Raw genomic sequence first — 23078 nt, forward strand, 5'->3', positions numbered from 1 at the left:
CAGGGCAAGGAGCAGAGTGGGACTGGTTACCCATAATTCTCTGACTCCAGAGCCCAAGCTCACATTTCCTGCTCAGTCTTGATCCTGTAGAAAGATGAGAAAGAAAGAGGACAGCTCTTACTTGGTCTCCTGAAACTTCCTTTCCTCCAAATGCTGGGTCTTTAAAAGTCTGGTCTTTATGATCTGTCCTTTGGATCCTATGTTCTCAGGATAGGCTTTTACATGAAAGCCGGAGAGACAGCTGGAGTGTCAGACTTAAGAAGGCACTTCCTGACTCTGTCATAAAATACTGCTCTGGGCAGGTTGGATGTGGTCAAATTGGAAATTAGGGCCTGGACCCTGTGAGATCTGAGCTCTTGGGCCCAGAGTCTGACTCTCCCTGAGCTCCTGGCTCTGGGGACCCACCTTGGAGAGAGTGAGGTTAGCCAGGCATTAGGCCTCCCGGGACCCGCGTCCCTGTGTCCCCTGGAGCTGCGGAGCCCTGGAGGCCCAGAGCACCCTTGGGGGGAGAGAGAGAGTGCACAGGCAAACTTTTCCTAACAACTTTCCAGTGGTCGGAGGCTTCCTCGGAGGACCTGGCCTGCTGCATCTCCGGGCTCTGTCTCCCATGGGTGCAGGCCCTGGGGAAGGGGGCTGTGGGTGATTGGAGCATGGCAGCTCCCAAGCGAACCAGGAGCCCCTTCCCAGGAGGGCCCTTGACCCCAGAGCCTCTGTTTCCAGTCCTTTTGCTCAGGGATCTGTTCCCTCCCCACCGGGGCCCAGGTTGCCGAGCAGAGGCCACCAGAGACCCTGGGGACTGTGAGAAGCCTGGAGGAAGCCCGGAGGAGCTGAAACTCCTGGGCCCTGTTGCCAGGCCCCCACCTTCCCCTCACTCTTGGAGGTTGGGGCCTCCCCTGGGCCCTGAGAGGCCTGGGCAGGAAAGGAAATATGCGAGTAGCTGCAAAGGGCAGAAGGACCTGCCAGGAGCACTTGCAGGGCCTCCTAAACACAGGTTTGGTTTTTTGGATTTTCAAGTGGCAACTGCCCCTCCCCGCCACCCCCCAGCACTTTCCTCTGCTTCTCCCATCTCCTCCTGGTGGTCTCACTTCAGGGAGTCCAATCACTCGTTCATTCACTCAGTAAGGTTTTACCAAGCACCGACTGGGCCAGCCAGGTGCCAGGCACTGGGAGAACAGTGCTGGACAAGGGGACAGGGTCTTTGATTTCGAGGAGCTGACAGTTAGGGAGCAGGTGAATAACAGACAAGTGACAAGTCTTCCAGAAGTGATCAGGACTGTGGTGACGATGAATCAGAATGATTTGACAACAAATGATGAGGTGGGGGAATATGCAACCAGGTGGGTGCACCAGGGTCCCAGGCAAGGGCAAAGTCCCCAAGGCAGGAAGTGGTGGAGGAGTTCCAGGAGCAGGGAGTGGTCGGAGGATAGGAGTATGACCTCAGTGGGGCCCCATCACGCTGTGCCTGGCTGGCTGAGGGTGCAGGTTGACCTTGCTTCTAAGTGTCAGAGAGTCATTGGAAAGATTTAGCAAGGGAGTGATGTGATCAGCTCTGCATTTGGAGAACATTGTTCTGGAGGCTTCAAGGGGAACTGTTTGGAGGTGTGAGAGGCTCGGGGGAGACCTGTTAGGGTGGAAGATGGGTCGGGGGGACTCCCTGGGAACCCTGGAGTCTCTCCAGGTGCTCTGAGCAAGGCTTGGGTTTCCAATTCAGTCTTTAACAAAAGTGCCACCTGCAGAATCATTTGCAACTGGGGTTCACCCTGAATTTTAATTTACTATTTGTGGGATGCCCCTGGTGGTCCGGTGGCTAAGACTCTGTGCTCCCAATGCAGGGGGACCTGGTTTGATTCCTGGTCAGAGAACTAGATCTCATATACCAAAACTAAGAGCTGGCACAGCCAAATAAATATTTTTTTTTTTCTAAAAGGGTGGGCTTTTGAGCAACGGGAGCTCATCCCCTCTGGGGCACCCTGGGAGTCAGTGTACAGAGTGTGCCTGAGTGGGCGGTGGAGCTGGGATATTTATACACCACCTCACCTCACCCTTGGTTGAGGGCCGCTCATAGGGGCACTAACTCTGCAGCACTCAGGTCCACCTGTGCGTAGACAGAGTCAGCGTGGGTGACCTCAGGCAAAGAGATGGAAGTTCTGGCAGTCAGAAGTCGAAACTTTGGGCCCTAAAATAGCTCTGGGAGGTCAGGGTGGAATACCGAAGTGCCTGCTGCAGCAAGTTACTTAGCCCAAGCCTCAGTTGCTTCATCTGTAAAATTGGAATAATAAGAGCAACCCTGTTTCAAAAAACAAGTCAGAAGCCCTGACCACTAGGGTGATTGTGAGATTTAACGAAAGAATGCCCTTAAAATGCTTGATTCAGGGCGTGCCTCATATGTGGGTGCTTCATTCATTTGCTTGATGGGTATTTACTGCATGCCTCGGGGTGCCAGGCCAGCAGGTAGGAATACAAAGGTCGTACTACCAGCAACAGTGTGTGGCCAGCCTCTTGGACTCTCAGGTAGAAGGACCATTCATGCTGCCTCCAGGGGTCCCTGCAGATGCCCCCAGTGGTCAGGGCATAATATCTTGCCCTTTCAAGTCTGCCCTCCCTTCCCCACTCCACTAAATGCTTCTTGAAGCATTGTCTCCCAAATAACCTACTTGCCCTGGAATCTCCTCTTGGGATCTCCTTGGGGAAATGGCGGGGGGGGGGGCACCCAAAGTAAAGCAGCTTATAACCAGGAGAGTGGGGAGCTAGCTTAGCTTTGCTTCCTCAGTCCCATCTAGCTCTCCTCACAGCCTCCCTGCCCGCTCCCCCCCCATTGTCTTTCCTCCCTTCCTCCCCTTGGCCAACTTCCTGGCTCTGCTTCCAGGCTGGCATCCTGTCCCTTTTCCCCTAAACTCACCTGACGGTTTCTCTGTCTCCTGTTGACGAGGGTGTACTATTGCTTACATGATAATTTAGATCAACATTTTAATTGACTCTTTTTTTAAAACTGTGATAACATATATGTAGCCATTAGAGTGGTATCATCTGCATATCTAAGGTTGTTGATATTTCTCCTAACAATCTTGATTCCATTTTGGGATTCAACCAGCCCGGCGTTTCGCAAGATGTACTCTGCATATAAGTTAAATAAACAGGATGACAATATACAGCCTTGTTGTACTCCTTTCCCAATTTTGAACCAGTCAGTTGTTCCATAGAAGGTTCTAACTGTTGCTTCTTGACCTGCATACAGGCTTCTCAGGAGACAGATACGGTGGTCTGGTGTTCCTATCTCTTTAAGAATTTTCCACAGTTAGTTGTGATCTGCACAGTCAAAGGCTTTAGCATAGTCAGTGAAACAGAAGTAGATGTTTTTCTGGAATTCCCTCACTTTCTCTATGATCCAATGAATGTTGGCAATTTGATCTCTGGTTCTTCTGCCTTTTCTAAACCCAGCTTGTACATCTGGAAGTTCTCAATTCAAACACTGCTGAAGTCTAGCTTGAAGGATTTTGAGCATAACCTTACTAGCATGTGAAATGAGCACACTTGTACAGTAGTTTGAGCATTGTTTGGCACAGCCCTTCTTTGAGATTAGAATGAAGACTGATCTTTTTCACTCCTGTGGCCACTGCTGAGTTTTCCAAATTTGCTGATGTATTGAGATATGCTGATGATGCTATGCTAATGGCAGAAAGTGAAGAGAAACTAAAGAGCCTCTTGATGAGGGTGAAAGAGGAGAATGAAAAAACTGGCTTAAAACTCAACATTCAAAAAAAAAAAAAAGATCATGGCAACTGGTCCCATAACTTCATGGCAAATAGAAGGGGAAAAAGTGGAAACAGTGAAAGATTTGATTTTCTTGAGCTCCAAAATCACTATGGATGGTGACTGCAGCCATGAAATTAAAAGACTCTTGCTTCTTGGAAGAAATGCTATGAAAAATCTAGGCAGTGTATTAAAAAGCAAAGATAAGTCTTTGCTGACAAAAGTCCCAATAGTCAAAGCTATGGTTTTTCCAGTAGTCATGTGTGGATTTGAGAGTTGGACCATAAAGAAGGCTGAGTGCCGAAGAATTGATGCTTTTTTTTTTTTTTAGTTCTACCGGTTTATTGCTACCAACCCATCTCCCTCCACCCTCATGCACACGTGCTCAGCCATGTAACCCCATGGACTGCAGCCCACCAGGCTCCTCTGTCCATGGACTTTTCCAGGCAAGAATACTGGAGTGGGTTGCCATTTCTTCTCCAGAATTGATGCTTTTCAACTGTAGTTTTGCAGAAGGCTCTTGAGAGTCCCTTGGACTGCAAGGAGATTAAACCAGTCAGTCCTAAAGGAAATCAACCCTGAATATTTATTGGAAAGACTGATGCTGAAGCTGAAGCTGAAGTTCTAATACTTTGGCTACCTGGTGTGAAGAACCAGCTCATTTGAAAAGACCCTGATGCTGGGAAAGAGTGAAGGCAAAAGGAGAAGGAGAAGCAGAGGATAAGATGGTTGGATAGCATTACCAACTCAATGGACATAAACTTGAGCAAACTCCAGGAGATAGTGAAGAACAGGGAAGCCTGGCATGCTGCAGTCCACGGGGTTGGAAAGAGTTGGACACCACTGAGCAACTGAACAATAACAACATCAGTTCAGTTCAGTTCAGTCGCTCAGTCGTGTCCGACTCTCTGCGACCCCATGAATTGCAGCATGCCAGGCCTCTCTGTCCATCACCAACTCCCAGAGTCTACCCAAACCCATGTCCGTCGAGTCGGTGATGCCATCCAACCATCTCATCCTCTGTCATCCCCTTCTCCTCCCGCCCTCAATCCTACCCAGCATTAGGGTCTTTTCCAATGAGTCAACTCTTCCCATGAGGTGCCCAAAGTATTGGAGTTTCAGCTTCAACATCAGACCTTCCAATGAACACCCAGGATTGATCTCTTTTAGGATGGATTGATTGGATCTCCTTGCAGTCCAAGGGACTCTCAAGAGTCTTCTCCAACACCACAGTTCAAAAGCATCAATTCTTCAGCACTCAGCTTTCTTTACCGTCCAACTCTCACATCCATACATGACCACTGGAAAAACCATAGCCTTGACTAGACGGACTTTTGTTGGCAAAGTAATGTCTCTGCTTTTAAATATGCTATCTAGGTTGGCCATAACCTTCCTTCCAAGGAGTAAGCGTCTTTTAATTTCATGGCTGCAATCACCATCAGCAGTGATTTTGGAGCCCCAAAAAATAAAGTCTGACACTGTTTCCACTGTTTCCCCATCTATTTCCCATGGAATGATGGGACCAGATGCCATGATCTTAGTTTTCTTAACGTTGAGCTTTAAGCCAACTTTTTCACTCTCCTCTTTCACCTTCATCAAGAGGCTCTTTAGTTCTTCTTCACTTTCTGCCATAAGGGTGGTGTCATCCGCATGTCTGAGGTTATTGATATTTCTCCCGGCAATCTTGATTCCAGCTTGTGTTTCTTCCAACCCAACGTTTCTCATGATGTACTCTGCATATAAGTTAAATAAGCAGGGTGACAATATACAGCCTTGACGTACTCCTTTTCCTATTTGGAACCAGTCTGTTGTTCCATGTCCAGTTCTAACTGTTGCTTCCTGACCTGCATACAGGTTTCTCAAGAGACAGGTCAGATGGTCTGGTATTCCCATCTCTTTCAGAATTTTCCACAGTTTATTGTGATCCACACAGTCAAAGGCTTTGGCATAGTCAATAAAGCAGAAATAGATGTTTTCTTGGAACTCTCTTGCTTTTTCGATGATCCAGCAGATGTTGGCAATTTGATCTCTGGTTCCTCTGCCTTTTCTAAAACCAGCTTGAACATCTGGAAGTTCACGGTTCACGTATTGCTGAAGCCTGGCTTGGAGAATTTTGAGCATTACTTTACTAGCATGTGAGATGAGTGCAATTGTGCGGTAGTTTGAGCATTCTTTGACATTGCCTTTCTTTGGGATTGGAACGAAGACTGACCTCTTCCAGTCCTGTGGCCACTGCTGAGTTTTCCAGATTTGCTGGCGTATCGAGTGCAGCACTTTCACAGCATCACCTTTGAGGATTTGAAATAGCTCAACTGGAATTCCATCACCTCCACTAGCTTTGTTCGTAGTGATGCTTTCTAAGGCCCACTTGACTTCACATTCCAGGATGTCTGGCTCTAGGTGAGTGATCACACCATCATGATTATCTGGGTCGTGAAGATCTTTTTTGTACAGTTCTTCGGTGTATTCTTGCCACCTCTTCTTAATATCTTCTGCTTCTGTTAGGTCCATACCATTTCTGTCCTTTATTGAGCCCATCTTTGCATGAAATGTTCCTTTGGTATCTCTAATTTTCTTGAAGAGATCTCTAGTCTTTCCCAATCTGTTGTTTTCCTCTATTTCTTTGCACTGATTGTTGAGGTGATAACAACATACCTGTAACAAAATTTGCCGTTTTAAAACACTTTAAGTATACAATTCAGGGGAATTCAGTTGTGCAACCATCACCACCATCCATCTCTAGAGCTTTTCCACCATCCCAAACTGAAACTCTGTATTCATTAAGCAGTAACCCCCAATTCTCCCCTCCCCCTGCCCCTGGAAACTTCTATTCTGCTTTCTGACTCTATGAATTTTCCTATTCTAGGTACTCCATATAAATGGCATCACATAATATTTGTTTTGTGTCTGGCTTTTTTTAAAAATTATTTATTTATTTGACTGTACTGTGTCTTAGTTGCGGCATGTGGGATATTTAGTTGTAGCATGTGGGATCTAGTTTCCTGACCAGGGATCAAACCTGCGCTCCCTGCATTGGGAGCTTGGAGTCTGGGCCACTGGACCACCAGGGAAGTCCCTGTCCTGTTTCACTTAGCATATTTTCAAGGCTCATCCATGCTGTAGCACGTATTTAACCTTTCTATGGACAACTACTACTCAATCGTATAACTATACCACGTTTGTTTATCCATACATCTGTTGACAGACATTCTGGGTTGGCTTACTTTTTAAACAAGCTTGTATTGGAATATAGTTGATTTACAGTGTTGTGTTAGTTTCAGGTGTACAGCAAAGTGAATCAGTCATACATACATACATATCCATTCTTTTCCCATATAGGTCATTACAGAATACTGAGTAGATGCCCTTTGCTATAGAGTCTGTCCTTGTTTTCTATTTTATATATAGTAATGTATAAATGCTAATCCCAATTTTCTAATTTATCACTTCCCCCACGTTTCCCCTTTGGTAACCATAAGTTTGATTTCAAGACCTGTGAGTCAGTTTCTGTTTTGTGAATAAGTTCATTTGTATCATTTTGTATTAGATACCACATATAAAATATCATGACTTAAAAACAAAAACAAACAAACAAAAAAAATCATGACTTCCCTGGTGACTCAGAAGTAAAGAATCCGTCTGCGATGCAGGAGACACAGAAGACACAGTTTCGATCCCTGGGTATGGGAGATCCCCTGGAGGAGGAAATGGCAACCCACTCTAGTATTCTTGCCAAGAAAATCCCATGGGCAGCGGAGCCTGGTGGGCTACAGTCCATGGAGTCACAAAGAGTCAGATATGACTGAGCACACACACCAGAGGTGATATCTTATGCTATATATCTTTCTCTGTCTGACTTACTTCCCTTTGATAGTCTCTATGTCCATCCAGGTCTAGCCAGTGCCTGGTGCCTTACAGATGCTCACTGATTGCTTCAGGTCTGGGGCCAGGAGAAGCCAGAGCTGTGTTCCTTCAACAATCAGCAGCATCCTGGAGCTCACATTTCTATCAACTTGTGCTGAGATTTAGGGTTCCTCCTGGGCTCCTGGAGCCTGGTTACATTATCACCACCTGCCCCTGCCCATGTTCTGTCATCTTTACCTTTTTACTGCATCTCAGCCCGGTCTCCAGCTGCCAGCCCCTGCATTCCTTAACCTTCCGGCTTTCTCTGGGCACTAGAGCCCATTTTGCCACCCGCAGTGCAGGTTGAAAGTGCCAGAGGATAAATAGCCCCTGGAAATAGCTTTTACCCAATGATCGGGACAGTTGGTAGATAAAATCTTTGGGTGGGGCAACCCTGGGGTGGTGCGTGGTCCACACTGGCTCCCAGGGCTCCCCAGCAGGACTGAGCCTCAGTTGCACTCAGTGGTAACAGAGTGTGTTGATAAAAACACTCTTCCCTGGTGGCTGTCCCCTCCCTGTCTCCATCTTCTCTTCCATGGGTACTTCCTGAGACCACCTCGAAAGTAAGTAACTTACGCCAGAACCCTTGTCTCAGCCACTGTGTCTGGAGGAACACAACCTAAGACACTGGAAAACGTTAGATTTCGGCCCATTTTCCATGCCCGGGAAATCCATTTTTTCCTTTTTGACTGCTTTCAATACAGCAATTGGGGCGGGGGTTGGTCGCAGAGAGGGCCAGAAATTGCCTCTATTTCCAGCCGGCGGTTTTCCACAGGGGCTACCCCAACTGGCTAGAGCTTCTCAAAGAAATGGAAACATTGTAATTAACATACGAAATCCTTACTTCTGATGTTATTAAATTTGTTACGCTTATACAGTGCAGAGCATATTGAAAAGGCAAATTAAAATGTTATGTGTTAATAAGCTTGGATTAAATTGGGCTTTGAGAACCCCGGGAAGCGGAGTGAGCCCCACATGGATGCTGGGCAGGGTGTGTAAGGAGTCTCTTCCTCCCCTTGAAGCCGCTGTCACTGAAATTACTGGAGAAGACTCAGGATCTTAAGAGGAACCTCCCCAGTCTGAAAGCACAGACTGGTGAATGTGTTTTGGTCCAGTGTATGTTCAGAGGTGGATTTCTCTACACTTTGGTCCCCTGACAGGGGGGAGGAAGGGGAAACTAAGCAAACCTTCCAAAGAAATGAAAAAAAAAAAAAAATCCACTGTCAGCCAAGTAAGCCCTAGGAACTGCAGACATGAGGGCCCATGGCCCCACCCACCCCCAACCACGCAGCAGCTCTTGGTGACTGGTGTCCCAAGAGGACTTGAATGAACAAGCTTGGCCAGGATGGAGCTGCACTAGTCCCAACCGTGTAGGAACGTGAAAACCCTCAGCTGGAGGGACTCAGGACTGAAGCTGGAAAACTGCTCTCTCCCAGTAAGGTTGCCTGGGGCTCCATCACAGTCCTCATTCGGTTTCCTGGAGCCTGGAAAGCTCTCCCTGTTTCTTGGCCTTCCAAAGGCTGCTGTCTCCCTGGTCTCCTCACACCTCTCTGGTGGTTGTTCCTCAGACCCCACCTTGGGGTCAGAGATGACCCTTCCCGTGCTCATCTTCCCTTCAACCCAGTCCCCACCTAGCCCCCTACCCTCTTCACTTTACACATTCATCTTGGGTGACCTTTCCCACTCCTGAAGTTTCTTCTTTCACCTCCTCTTCTTCTGATGATTCTAGATCTCTCTCTATCTAGATCTTCCTCCCCAAACTTTAGGCCTGGTGCACATGGGCTACCTCTGCCCAAGACCCCCGAGCTCAACAACCGCCAGATGGAGATTACCTTCTTCCTCCATGACAGCTCCCTAGCTTGTGTCTCATCTCTTCTAATATCCAAGCTGGCCTCCAGAAAGTGAAACAGTGAAAGTGAAATTCACTTAGTTGTGTCCGACTCTTTGCGACCCCATGGAAGAGTCCTTGAAATTCTCCAGGCCAGAATACTGGAGTGGGTAGCTGTTCCTTTCTCCAGGGGATCTTCCCAACCCAGGGATCAAACTCAGGTCTCCCACATTGCAGGTGAATTCTTTACCAGCTGTACCACCAGGGAAGCCCAAGCTGGCATCCAGGGAACTGTCCTAATGCTGTATTAGTTATCCGGTGCTGTGTAACAAATCACCCTAAAAACTTAGCACCATTTTAACACAATGAACATTTACCATCTCACAGATATTTGGGCGGGTCAGTAAGCTGAGTGGCTTGACTGGGTGGTTTTGGATCAGAATCTCTCTTGAGGTTGCAATCAAGATGCTGGACAGGACTGCAGTCGCCTGAAGGTTTAACTGGAGCAGGAGGATTTGCTTCCATGGTGCTCATGCACATGGCTGTTGGCAGGAGGCCTCAGTTCCTCACTGTGTGACTCTCTCCAAAGCCTGCTTGAGTGTCCTCATGACATGACAACTGGCTTCTTCCAGAGTCAGTGCTCCAAGAGGGCCCAGGAGACAGCTGTGATGCTTTTTATAGATCTAGACATACACCATCCCTTTAACCGAATTTGATTCATTGGAAGCAAGCCACTAAGGACAACTGTACTCAAAGGGCATGAGTTAGCCCCCACCTTTTGGAGGGGGGAATGTCAAGGGCTAATGGACATATTTTCAAATCACTGCAGATGCTTTCCTGCCATGTTTGTCCTTTCTGCATCTGACCAGCCTTAAATCCCATTGGTTAACTTTTTTTTTAAATTATAAAAGTTAGTACTGATTTACTGCAAACAATCAAGGAAATATAGAAAAGTAGAAAGAAGGGAAAATACCTCCAGTCCTACCACTAAAATAATTCTACAGTTTGGGGCATTTCCGTGCAGGCTTTTCTCTGTAGAGTTGTACTATCAGGTGGGAGAAGGAGTGGAGTTACCAGGACCCCTCAAGAGCTGGAGCACTGGGTGGGGGGCTGCCAGCAGCTGTGCCCTTCAACTGAGCCATTTCCAGAACCATAGAGACACAGAGAGGGAGCCAGAGAAATGAATACCCTGGCGTCTCTCTTCTTCCACCCTCTGATCTCCTCTGGTGCCCCCTCTTTGCCTGAACCACAGGAAATCAGAGGATGGGGAGCTGCAGTGATGCAGGCTGTAGTTGTTAGACTCAGGATTTAGGCAGGGAGAAGGGTGAAGAGTGTCCATAGAGGAGGCAAACAGAGTCAATAGCACAGTAGGCAGGTACCCTTAAACAAACTGGAGTCATAGTCTTATATGATTTTTAATTCTCTTTATTCTAAACAAAGCTTGAAACTACATATTGTAAGAATTTGCTTAATTAGTCTTCAAAATCATGATATTGAATGGCTGTGGACTGACACTCCTTGACTTCTCCTTGCAACCATTCCCTGTTCTCTCCACAAGCCTTCATCTGACCCCTGGCACTAACTTGCTGATTCATCTCCCATCTGTGGCTTTACCTCCTCCAATCCGTTCTTTATCAGACTCTGGAGGGACCATTCTGTGACACAGATCTGGTCATGTTATTTTCCTGCTTGTGTGCATGTGAGCCAAGTCACTTCAGTTGTGTCTAACACTTTGAGACCCTATGGACTATAGCTTGCCAGGCTCCTCTGTCCAGGGGATATTCCAGGCAAGAATACTGGAGTGGGTTGCCATGCCCTCCTCCAGGGGGTCTTCCCAAATCCTGGGATTGAACCCTCATCTCTTGTGTCTCCTGCATTGGCAGGTGGGTTCTTTACCACTAGCACCACCTGAGAAGTCCCATTTTCCTGCTTAAGACCTTTCAGGGGTTCCCCTCTATTATTAGTATGAACCCCAGACTCTTCTATGCATCTGGCAATGTCCTACAGGCTCTGGTGCCTCTTCCTCTCCAGATACAGCTCCAGCCCCTCCCTACAGGCATCACAGGTCCAGCCACACTGGTTTTGCAGATGGGAGGCAGTGTGTGTAGTGGTTAGGGCTTGGGCATTGTAGCCAGTCTGCCTGGGTCCACATCTTAGCTCTTCTAGTTGCCAGCTTTATGACTTGCACGTTTCTCCACCTGGAAAACATGAGTAATGATATGCCTTGGGGTGGAAGGACTCTGAGTTAATGCATGAAGAGAGTTTGGAATGGTCCTTGGAGCATCATGACTGCTCAATATGTCTATATGATATTAGCATCATTGTTATCATTATTACTCCCCGAACACACCAGAGCAGTTCTAAAACAGGCCCTTCCATCAAGAGCCAGGGTCCATGGCTCTTCCTCTTGAATCTGGGTGGGCTTAAGGCTGCTTCAACCTGTAGAATGAAGTGGGAGTGATTGTGACTCCTGAGGTGGTGCAGCTTCTATCTTTTCCAATAGAATACTCCTTATTACAGCCCCAACCTTCAAGTATGACTACCCTGAAGCGGCCATAATATGAGGAAGCCTAAACTGCATAGACAGGCCATGTGCAGGCACTGTGGCTGGCAGTCCTAGTCTTTGAGTCATCCTGGCCTGTGCCAGGTAAATGAGTAAACGAGACCAGACAATTTCAGGGCCCTAGTCTGAGTTGCTCTAGCCTCGAGTTTTCCAGCTGAGGACCCCAGACGCTGAGGAGCAGAGACACTCTGCCCTAACTGAATTCCCAACCTGCTATGGACATAATAACATGGTTGTGGCTAAATTTTGGCATAATTTGTTACACAGCAATGAATAAATAATTGATACATACATAATGCTTTTCTTTTCCCTTTGGCAGACTCCTGCACATTCTTCAAGACCCTGAAAAACAGTCACCTCCTCGTGAAGTCTTCTCTGATTCCTCCCTGCCCTTTCTTCTGTTTTCTCATCCATATCCATCTCTATAATTAGACCAGGCATCCTGGAGGGCAGGAGCTTGGGTCCACATTTATCTCCCCAGCATCTGGTCAGGGATGTACAGTGTAATAGGTTACATTTGCTGAATGAATGAATGAATGAAGCCAGAGCTCTTTCTCCACAGGAGTTGGCCTGCATGGCAGAACTATCTGGAAAATATTGGCATCATTTCCACATTGTAGGACTAGATAAATATTGGTATAGTGAAGAAAAATCCTGACTTGTTCAAATCCTAAATAATCACCTGGGGAGCTCTAAAAATGTCCAGCCCCAGGCCTTACCCCACATTAGCTGAATCATACTCTGTGCAGGGGAGGCCCAGGTATCACTGCTTTAAGAATACTTTCCGGGTGATTCTAACAGGCAGCCTGGGTGGGAAAGCACTGCTGTTTAACCATGACAACAACATTAGTGATGATGCTGGCTAAGACTTTTTAAGTACTTACTATGTGCCAAATGTTGTCCTATGATTTTTTGTGAATTAACTCATTTACTCTGCACCACCACCTTATGAGGAGACACTATAATCATCTCCCATTTTAACAGCTTTATTGAGGATTAGTTGACCTACAATAAACAATGCCTTTTAACATATATGATCTGATATTTTGGCATCCACACACACTCACATCCAAACACCATCAAGACAGGGATCATACTCATGTCTAACGTGTTCTGTGCCCCTGGTAATCCCTCCCTCATGCCCGTCCCTGCCTCCCTCCATCCACAAGTAGCTACTGATTTGCTTCCTGTCACTACATTCATTTGCATTTTCTTGAATTTTATACAAAATCATGCATTATGTACTTTTTTCATGTGGTTTCATTCACCTGTAATAATCTTGCAATTCATCCACCTTGCTGTGTGTATTGACAGTCCATTCCTTTTCGTTGCTAGGTAGTATCCCACTGTTTGGGCTCACATCCCCCTCCATTTGAATGAGGAGACTCAAGTTCAGAAAAGTGAAGTGACTTGCGCAAGGTCCCTTGGCTGGTAAGTGGTGAACTTGAACTCAGGTGGTTGCCTCCAGGGCCAGCTCGCTGAACTGCCACCTGTGAGTTCTCTCTAACTGGACCATGATGCTTTTCCCTCTGGTAGGCAGATTAATGCTCTCCCCACTCCCCCACCCCACAAAAAACTTGTCTGTGTCCAATCTGTAGAAGTTGTGAAGATGGTACATAAAATGACAGGGGGGAATTAAGTTTGCAGGTGGAATTAAGATTGCTATCAGTTATGGACTTCTCTGGTGGCTCAGTAGTTGACTCCGAGTTTCCACTGCAGGGGATACAGGTTCAGTCCCTGGTAGGGGAAGATCCTGCATGCCGCGTGGCACACTGACTTAAAATAAAGAGATTATCCTTGGTTATCAGGATGGGCCCTGTACAATCACAAGGGTCCTGAGATTGGAAGAGGGAGGCAGAAGAAGCCATCACAGTCAGAAATCTGATGATGCTATGCTGCTGGATTTGAAGGTGGAAAAAGGGGCCACGAGCCAAGGAATGTAGGTAAAAGACAAGGAAATAGATTCTCTCCTAGAGGTTTCAGGATGAGCATGGTCCTGTTAACACTTTGATTCTGCCCCAATGACTTTACCCTCTTCCAGACTCTGACCTCCAAGTCTATATACATCTTTGTTGTTTTAAGCCACTAAATTTGTGGTGATTTGTTACAGCAGCCATAGGAAACTGATACACTGACTGTGACCATTTGGTAGGTATGTCTGAGCCCTGGGAGACCAGTGAGGGGCTGTAGGGTTCCAGGGGCAGCTGGGGCAGACTGAGCTTATCAGAGAACACAGAACCCTGGCAGAGTGTTCACCTGCTCAGCCGCCCCAGGCTCAGCCTCAGGCTCTGGCTGACACCTTCCCAAGGTCACAGTGTCCGAGGGTCAGCTGGGAGGAGGGAGATCCTGGAGCTCAGAGATATCCTGGCAGATCAAATTATTCTCTAGTTCTTTGCAGGTCTAAGGTGAATGCAGGAGGCAGGCATCCTCCACCACCTGAACCAGACAGACCCAGGTCCTAGCTGCAGAGGATGCTGGGAGTGTGGGCATGCTGGCCCAGGGCCAGTCATGTAGCGGGACCTCAGACAACAGAGAAGTTCCAAGCCCTCAGAGAAGGAGGGCTTGGGGGAGCCTGTGGGAGTTGACAACGAGTGAGAGCAGTTAGCACCTAGCATTCTAGGCAGAGAAGGCCAAAGGCAAAGACCTGGCAGGGAGAAAGCCAGGGTCAGCATATGAAAAGGAAGGAACTGGACTTTCTGAATGGCATTTAAATGGATAATAAGATTTAAGTGCAAGAAAGCAACTCTGGCTCTCTTGTGGCTTGTGGTTTCAGGGGAGCAAAGCAGGAGACCACTTAGGAGGGAAAAAGTGGAAACCATGAGAAACTTTATTTTCTTGGGCTCCAAAATCACTGCAGATGGTGACTGCTGCCGTGAAATTAAAAGATGCTTGTTCCTTGGAAGAAAAGCTATGACAAACCTAGACAGCGTATTAAAAAGCAGAGACATCACTTTGCCAACAAAGATCCGCATAGTCAAAACTATGGTTTTTCCAGTAGTCATGTACAGATGCGAGAGTTGGACCGTAAAGAAGTCTGAGCGCCAAAGAATTGAAGCTTTTGACTGTGGTGCTGGAGATTTTTGAGAATCACTTCGATAGCAAGGAGACCAAACCAGTCAATCGTAAAAGAAATCGACCCTGAATATTCATTGGAAGAACTGATGCTGAAGCTGAACTCCAGTACTTTGGCCACCTGATGCAAAGAACCGACTCATGGGAAAAGACCCTAATGCTGGGAAAGATTGAGGGCAAGAGGAGAAGTGGGTGGCCAGAGGATGAGATGTTAGATAGCATCATTGACTCAATAGCCATGAGTTTGAGCAAACTCTAGGAGATAGTGAAGGACAGGGAAGCCTGGCATGCTGCAGTCCATGGGGTTACAAAGAGTCGAACACAGCTTAGTGACTTAACAACAACAACCACCTAGGAAGGGAACTAGCTGTTCAGGTGAGGGAGATGGCAGCTGGCACCAGAGTGGTGACAACAAGCTGGAGAGGAGGAAAGAGAGGGCAGTTGACAGCCCATGGGAAGCCCCCTCACCAGAATGAATCCAGACCTAGCTGTGGTCATAGCTTCAGGATTTGCCTCCTGAAGGCATTACGGCCGACACCATGGGCTGCAGTCATCCTCTGGTCCAGACCTGGCCAAACCCAGCCAAGTGCAAGGCTGAATGATGCTAAAAAGTCCTGAATCCTGGAGTGAGGGAGCTTAAGGAATCTTTTTTAAAGTGTCATTGTTCCTTGCCGACATGATTTCCAAGGAAGTTTAAGAAAGCTTTGAGGGGCTTCCCTGGTGGCTCAGTGATAAAGAATTGGCCTGCCAATGCAGGAGACCTGGGTTTGACCCCTGGTCTGAGAGGATCCCACGCGCCATGGAACAACTAAGCTGTGAGCCACAACTACTGAGCCCGTGCTCTAGGGTCCAGGAGCTGCAACTACCGAAGCCCTCACACCTAGAGCCCGTGCTCCACAACAAGAGACACCACCACAATGAGAGGCCCGCGCAGCGCAACTAGAGAGTGGCCCCCACTCACCATGACTAGAGGAAAGTCCGCGCAGCAATGAAGACTCAGCACAGATAAATGAATAAATAAAATGTAAAAGCCTTAAAAAAAAAAAGCCTTGAGGAAGAGCAAGAGTTGGAGGAAGCGTCCTGCCCCGTGAGCAAGTTCTTGGTCCACGGTCCATCTGGGGAGGCGCAGGGAGGACTGATGAGCTGTCCAGGTGGTAATTGGGGCCCAGATGCGCTTTCTGGCCCTGGAGACGATGCCCTCCTCAGGGCAGGGTCTGGAGAGGTCCATCCGCAGTGCTGGGCCACCAACCCCCCTGTGAAAGGCTGAGTGTGTGAAGCCTGGCGGAGGGGACCCTACCGTGGAGGCTCCATCCTCAAGGTGGGACCCCTGACACCATGTCCAGGGCCCAGGCCTGCCCTGGCCCTCCTACCACTGACCAGGGCTCCAAGGAGCTGACGGCCGGCCAGACAGACAGGGCCAGGGGCCATCTGGGCAGCCGCCACATCTCCTCCGGCCCCACCCTTCTCTGCCCCTGCCATGGGAATGGACCACCGTATGTCCCACTGAAATGGGCTGAACTGCATTCCCTCAAATCTCATATGTTGAAGTGCTGACTCTCGGTACCTCAGAAAGGGACTGTACTTGGAGATGGAATCTTAAAGAGGCAATTAAGTTAAAACGATGTCATAATAAAAAAGGAAATCTGGACACAGTCACATACAGAGGGGAGACGAGGTGAAGATACACAGAGAAGACAGCTATCTACAATTCGAGGGCACAGACCTCAGAAGGAGCTGACCCTGCCGACCCTGCCAACACCTTGATCTTAGATTTCTAGCCTCCGCAACTGTGAGAAAATACATTTCTGTTGTTTAAATCGTGAAGTCCCTGGTACTTAGTCACAGCAGCCCTAGCATACTGAGGTACCTACCGTCACAGCATTAATAGCAGTGACCATGTACTATGAGCTTGCTGTGTGCCAGGCATGGTGCCAAGGCAGAGCCACGTGTCATCACTCTTATTCCTCACTAACCCTGGAAGGCAGAGATCAGGGACCCTTGTTGCAGCAGCCTGGCTCTGCCACCTACCAGCTGTGTGATCTCAAGTGGATCGCTTTGTCTCTCTGGGCTTTCGCTTCCTTGTCTCTCCAGTGATGCTGGAATAGTACATCTCATGGTTGTTTTAAGGACTCATTTAGCTCCTGGAACATAGTTGGTGCTGATTAAATGTTGGCTATTATTGTTTTTTTCATTTTACAGAAATGGAAATGGAGGTTTGGAGAGGTGGTAACTTGCCCAAGGTCGCACAGCTAGCAAGTGGGGGGTGGGGGCCAGGATTTTATTTTTTAATTGGAGTATAATTGGTTTGCATGGTTGTGTTGGTTTCTGCTGTAAAATAATGTGAATTAGCTATAAGTATACATATATCCTTTCTCTCTGGGACTTCCATCCCACCCCCCTAGGTCATCACAGAGCACCGAGCTGAGCTCCCTTGTGCTATATAGCCGTTTCCCACTAGCGATTTGTTTCACAAGTGGCAGTGTATATATGTCCATCCTAATCTCCCAATGTGTCCCATCCTCCCCTTCCTCCTCTGTGTCCACATGTCTATTCTCTACGTCTGCATCTCTATTCCTGCCCTGCAAATAGGTTCATCTATACCATTTTTCTAGATTTCACATAGATGCGTCAATATACAATATTTCTTTTCTCTTTCTGACTTACTTCACTCTGTATGACAGACTCTAGGTTCATCCGCATCTCGACAAATGACCCAATTTAATTTATTTTTATGGCTGAGTAGTATTCCGTTGAATATATGCACAACATCGTCTTTATCCATTCATCTGTCGAGGGACATTTAGGTTGCTTCCATGTCCTGGCTATTGTAAATAGTGCTGCAATGAACACTGAGGTACGTGTGTCATTTTGAATTATGGTTTTCTCAGGGTATATGGCCAGAAGTGGGATTGCTGGGTCACTTGGTAGCTATATGGGCACATGGTAGTTATATGGTAATCACACAAGTGACTGAGCGAACTCTCCTTTGTGGCTGCCTCCCTTCCTACCCCGTCTGCAGCCCAGAGTGCACAACGGCCACCTCTGCGACGCAATCTGCCACACTACCGGAAGTACGCTCGCACACTATGGAAAGCATCTGTTTGGGGTTTGTCTTCTCTGCCACACTGAGCCTGTCTCTGGGGCCAGGCCTTGTCTCGTGTGCAGGAGCACCATGGCCCTGAATACAGGCCTCTGCGGATATTTGGGGACCAGGCTCAGCTTGCACTCAGCCTCAGGTCTCCGGATCGTTTCTCCTTGGCCGTCACTGCAGCTCTGTGTAGCGGGCGGGGCAGGGGCGGTGAGGTCCCACGAGGAGAGCAACTTGCCCAATGACACGCAGCAGGGAAGCAGCAGGACTGGGAGGAGGGCCCTGTTCCCCCTATAGCGCATCCTCTGACTCACATACCAGGCAGCCCCAGGAGGAGGTGTCACTGCTCCTGGAGCCCTGGGAGGGGACAGAGCCTCTTGACTCTCAGTGGTCTACTGCCCTGGGCATAGGCCTGTACCAGCCAGGAGTGTCTGTCAACTACTCCCTGACCTCAGAGGCCTGTGAGCCCACAGACCAGCAGGACGAGGAGGGCTTTGGGGGACCTATCAGGGGATCTGTGGCCCTCACTGGAGAGACCTGTGTCCAGAAACTTAAGAGGTGACCTTGATCTGTCTCTTCACCTGTTAAGGGGTGGTCCAGAACACACTTCCGGCCTCCTCCACGGGGCCTCACGGTAACCTCTGCTCTCGGGTCAGTGGTTTATGGTGCACGTTCAGTCGCCCAGTCGTGTCCGACTCCCTACGGCACCATGGATTGTAGCCTGCCGGGCTTCTCTGTCCATGGAATTCTAGGCAGGAATACTGGAATGGGGTACCATTTCCTTCTCCAGGGAATCTTCCCGACCCAGGGATCTAACCAGCATCTCTTATGTCTCCTGCATTGGCAGGCAGGTTCTTCACCACCAGCGCCCCCTAGGAAGTCCTATAGTGTACAATTAAAATGGGGGCTTCTGTGTTCTGAGAAATGGGGTATTTCCTGCCATATCAATAAACAAAGGATGTCACAGTCATCAGCGATTGCAGCCACCATGGATAGTGAGCTGGTGAGCCCTGAGGGAGCTCAGGATATGAAAACACTAGCTCCAGATAACTGAGGTGCAGTGAGAGCTAGAAAATTGAGGAAATCTGGCCTGCTTGGAGGGTCCACTGCCAGCCTTCCAGCTCCTAAGGCCTGCAAGGTGGGACCTGGTTCCCTAGTTCACAGACTGTAATAGGCCGGGGCTCTTTGTCTGCCTCTTGCCTCCTCACCCACATGGGCCTTGGGCATTTTGAAGGCTGTGCCTTTATTTTTCCTTGAAAGAGAGCTGAGGACAAAGACAGGGTTAAGCTGCTCCCAGGCTGACCTGCAAAGATGGAAGACTTCACTCTCAGCTAACCACCCTCAGATCCCTGTAGCCTGGTCTGTGCTGGGGTGAGGGAGGTTCCTGGGTTTTCTTGTCCACCCTATCCTTGTCCTAGCACCATTATCTTTGGCATGAAGAACTGGGACGGTTCTTCATCAGTCTTGGCCCTTCTCACAGCCTGCACGGACGAGCTCTTTGGCCTCTGTTGGTCCTTTCCCTCTAAAATCCTGGAGAGGGCCCCAATTCCCCTCCACCTGGAGACCCCATGCCTTGCACATGAGATGAAACTCACCTGCCACCCTGAAAGTGTTCAGGTCCCAAGGTGTCTCTAGCTCTCACCTGCTGCTTTTTAAGTCAGTTCCAGCCTCCGTTTGCCCTTCTGTAGGATGGGAGAGGAGACCTCTGCCTACTCCCTCATTCTAAGCGGCTGAGAACATGAACCAGACTCTCCATCTTCACCTAGGCCTCTGTTTCCTTTGCCCCAGCTCCCACCCCATAACATTACCTTCCACTTAGGCATTTCCACTCAGACCCCTGACAGTTCCCAACAGGTAGCTGAATCCAACTCGCGATGTACCTACCTGCTATTATCAGGATATTTAAATGATCTATGTAGAGGTGGACTCATTTGCTGGAGTCTCTGAGTTACACTGTTATCCTGCAAGCTTCTGAGTCATGAAATAGGCACCCGGCAGTGGAGGCTGAGGGAATGGCTCAGAGCAGGGCCTTCCCAGGCGGATGTACAAACACATCCCTCCTGCTTCCAAAGGATTCAGCGGTGTCTTTCACACCCACAGTAGCCTCGTCTGAAAATGACTCAAGACTGTGTGTGGGGTCAGGGATGAGCAAAGGACTGAAAGCTGGGAGACCTGGTTTCTTTCCAGTCCCAGTTCTGTCTCTTGAACCTGACCTGTGGGTATCCAGACAATCCCCTGCCCCTCTGACGTCCGGTTCCCCATCAGTGCAATGAGTGAAGTCAGAGAGGGAACATAGCTGGTGTGATGGGGTGGATGGGGCCCTGGTGAACTAGGGGCTTGTGCCAGGCCTGAAGCAGCTCCACACTGCCTCTCTGCTCCGGTCAGCTGTATCGCTGGCTGCTGCGTGTACATGCATTCTACATGGTCTCGTTCTCAAACAGTTGAAGAAGTAAAAAATCTGGATTTTGGTGTAAAATTTCCTGATTTTTACCTGTTAGCAATGAATTCAAAAGTTTATAAAACACGGTGGGTGCCAAAGAAAACATGCCAGGGACTCCTGCTTGCTAACTTTGGACTGGAAAATCTGACATTTACTGCTGTGGTTCATCTGCATTATACACTAAAATCACCTGAGGATTAGGAAAAAGCTGACCCTCCTCCCCTTCCTCCTAGAGATTCTGATTTAAGGTCTGAGGTGAGGCACCCCAGGGTACAACAGGCACCAGATGAAGGGCTGAATCCTGTCTGTGCCGTGGACGGGCTGGGCGACCTGGGTAAGTTATATCACATCACCACTGAGCCTCCTCTTAGAGATCAGACCAATGGAGCTTGTGGACAAGGTAGGAAGGAGTCATTCGTGGAAAAGTCTTGGCGCATAGATGGTGTGCAGGGTGAAAAAGCAATTGGTAGCTGCCTTTGACTTAGTAGCTTGAAACTAGCCTCGGAAAACAAGTTCTTCTGTTTTCAGAACTGAGACAATGGAAAGTTGCCCAGTGTTGGAGGCTGTGGGACAGGGGTCCCAGGCCCACCTCTGGCTAGCAGTGGAGTCTGGGGAGAAGTTCCCAGAGCTAGGTATCATAATGTGTTGGCCACAGCTCTCTTTTTGTTGTAAATACTCAAGTTCACTCAAACTGATTTGGGGGTGAGGCATGGACTGACTCAAGTCCAAGCTTCCAAGCGTGTGGAGGGCAGGCACTGCCCTAGGGAATCCTCCGGCAGTCGTAGTAGGGATAATTTGCCCATTTGACTGAAGAGAAAACTGAAGGTCAGGTAGTGTGACTCCCTCAGAGAGACACAGGCTGGGAGGATCACAGCTAGCTTTGGATTTTAGGACAGAAGGGCATCTGACCCCCAAGAGTAGGGTGGGAGATGCCCTCGGGGGCTGGACAGATAGGCAAGTAACAGAGAGAAGGGCTGGGTTTATAGTCAGGGTGTGGAGTTGACAAAGATTCTCTCCAAGACCAAACTCTCATCAGGCTTTTCTGGGCTCTTTTTAAACTAGGGCTCTACTCTTTCACTTCTGTGCTCCCCTAAACTAAAGGGACCAGATTCCCAGCTTAAGGGACGCGCATTAAAACTAACAAAAACATCCTAGGCGAGTCTCCTGGCTTATGAGGGCCGCGAGCCCTTGTGTCCCAGTGAACCCAGCCAGCGAGCTCTCCATGGGTTGATTTCTCCGACCCCAGGGAGAAAGAAAGGAACTCAAGGGCCTGCGGAGTCACCGCCCAGGGTCAAGCTACGGGGGGTGGCGCTCGTCCAGTGACCACTAGTTGTCGCTCCCTGCATCTCCAGCCGCCTGCCCAGAAGCATAAGATCGGGTCTCTGGGGCTCGGCTCCCAGCCACCCTGAGCAGCGGTCCCCGCCCCGCGCCGGCCAGGCTGCACCCAGATCCCTCCCCTCCCCCCGCGCAGCCCCCTCTCGGTCTCCGCCCGCTGCGCTTGCCCCCAGACCCTGGGATCTGGCCCTGGCCTCCCGCTGCCAGGCCTTCCCTCCCCCACCAGCTGGGCGGCCCCTCAGTGGGGGGCCGGGACCTCCATCTCCCGCTCCTCCCCCTTGACCTCTACCCACCCGGCCCCCTGGCCCCTTGCCCTGCTCTCCCTGCTCTCTGGGGCGCCCCTCCTCTCCCCGGCTCCTCCCCTGCGGCGGCGGCTTCCTCCTCCTCCCACCCCCCGTGGCTCTGGAATTCCTGGTGGAACCGACTCCCCAGGCCCGCCCTGCAGCCGGGCGTGCAAAAGCCCGCGGGCTATGCGGCCCCGGAGCGCTGCTGCCGAGGGGCAGGTGGCTCCTCGCGGTCGTGGCCGTGTTTAGACCTAGCTGGGGTGTTTCCACGTGCACACGTGTTTCTGCCTCCAACTGTGTTTATCCGTCGGTGTATCATTTTTTTTGTGCACACACCTTCAGTCACACTTGGGGAAACTTTTCTGAAAATCCTGGGCTGGCAGTTTAAATATAAAAAGGCTTTGTTTAATGCCAGAAGCATTTCCCCCACGCGCTGAGAATCACGGAATTACTCACCTGCTTCCCCCTCCACCGTAAAGACCTGGTGGTGGAGGCTCTCTCTTTGTTGGAGTAGACTGAGGTTTCCCTGCATGAAGGAAAAGGTTGTTTTTGAGGTCCACTGATCCCCTCACTCCTCCATATCCGTCCCCCAAAAGGCTTTCTCGGCACCCTAAGATCCCCAGTCTATTTCTCTCCTGGGGCTGTTTAACTCTGAATCTTACCCCCTCAAGTAGCTGGGAAACAATGCCAGCATCACTCTGGCTGTGGAATCCAAGTTGAAATGTGGCCAGTACGTGGAGAAGGCTGAGGAGCTGTGTGGGTGGGGGGTGTTTGCAGGGGAATGTGGGCAAAGGGAATAAACAAAGGGGAAAGAG

At 49.1% G+C, this 23078-nt stretch overlaps 1 protein-coding gene across 1 annotated transcript in view; it reads left to right on the plus strand.

The window, feature by feature from the left end:
* Positions 1-23078, plus strand: part of ZNF423 (zinc finger protein 423) — a 469528-nt gene that overhangs the window by 80502 nt on the left and 365948 nt on the right. Inside the window, exon 3 of the mRNA XM_081517250.1 lies at positions 13380-13475. The gene's annotated coding sequence lies outside the window, so the exon portion shown is untranslated. The remainder of the gene's footprint in view (positions 1-13379; positions 13476-23078) is intronic.

The sequence above is a fragment of the Giraffa tippelskirchi genome, chromosome 7 (genome assembly GCF_054371585.1).
Source record: "Giraffa tippelskirchi isolate mGirTip1 chromosome 7, T2T-mGirTip1v1.2.pri, whole genome shotgun sequence".
Lineage (NCBI taxonomy): Eukaryota > Metazoa > Chordata > Mammalia > Artiodactyla > Giraffidae > Giraffa > Giraffa tippelskirchi.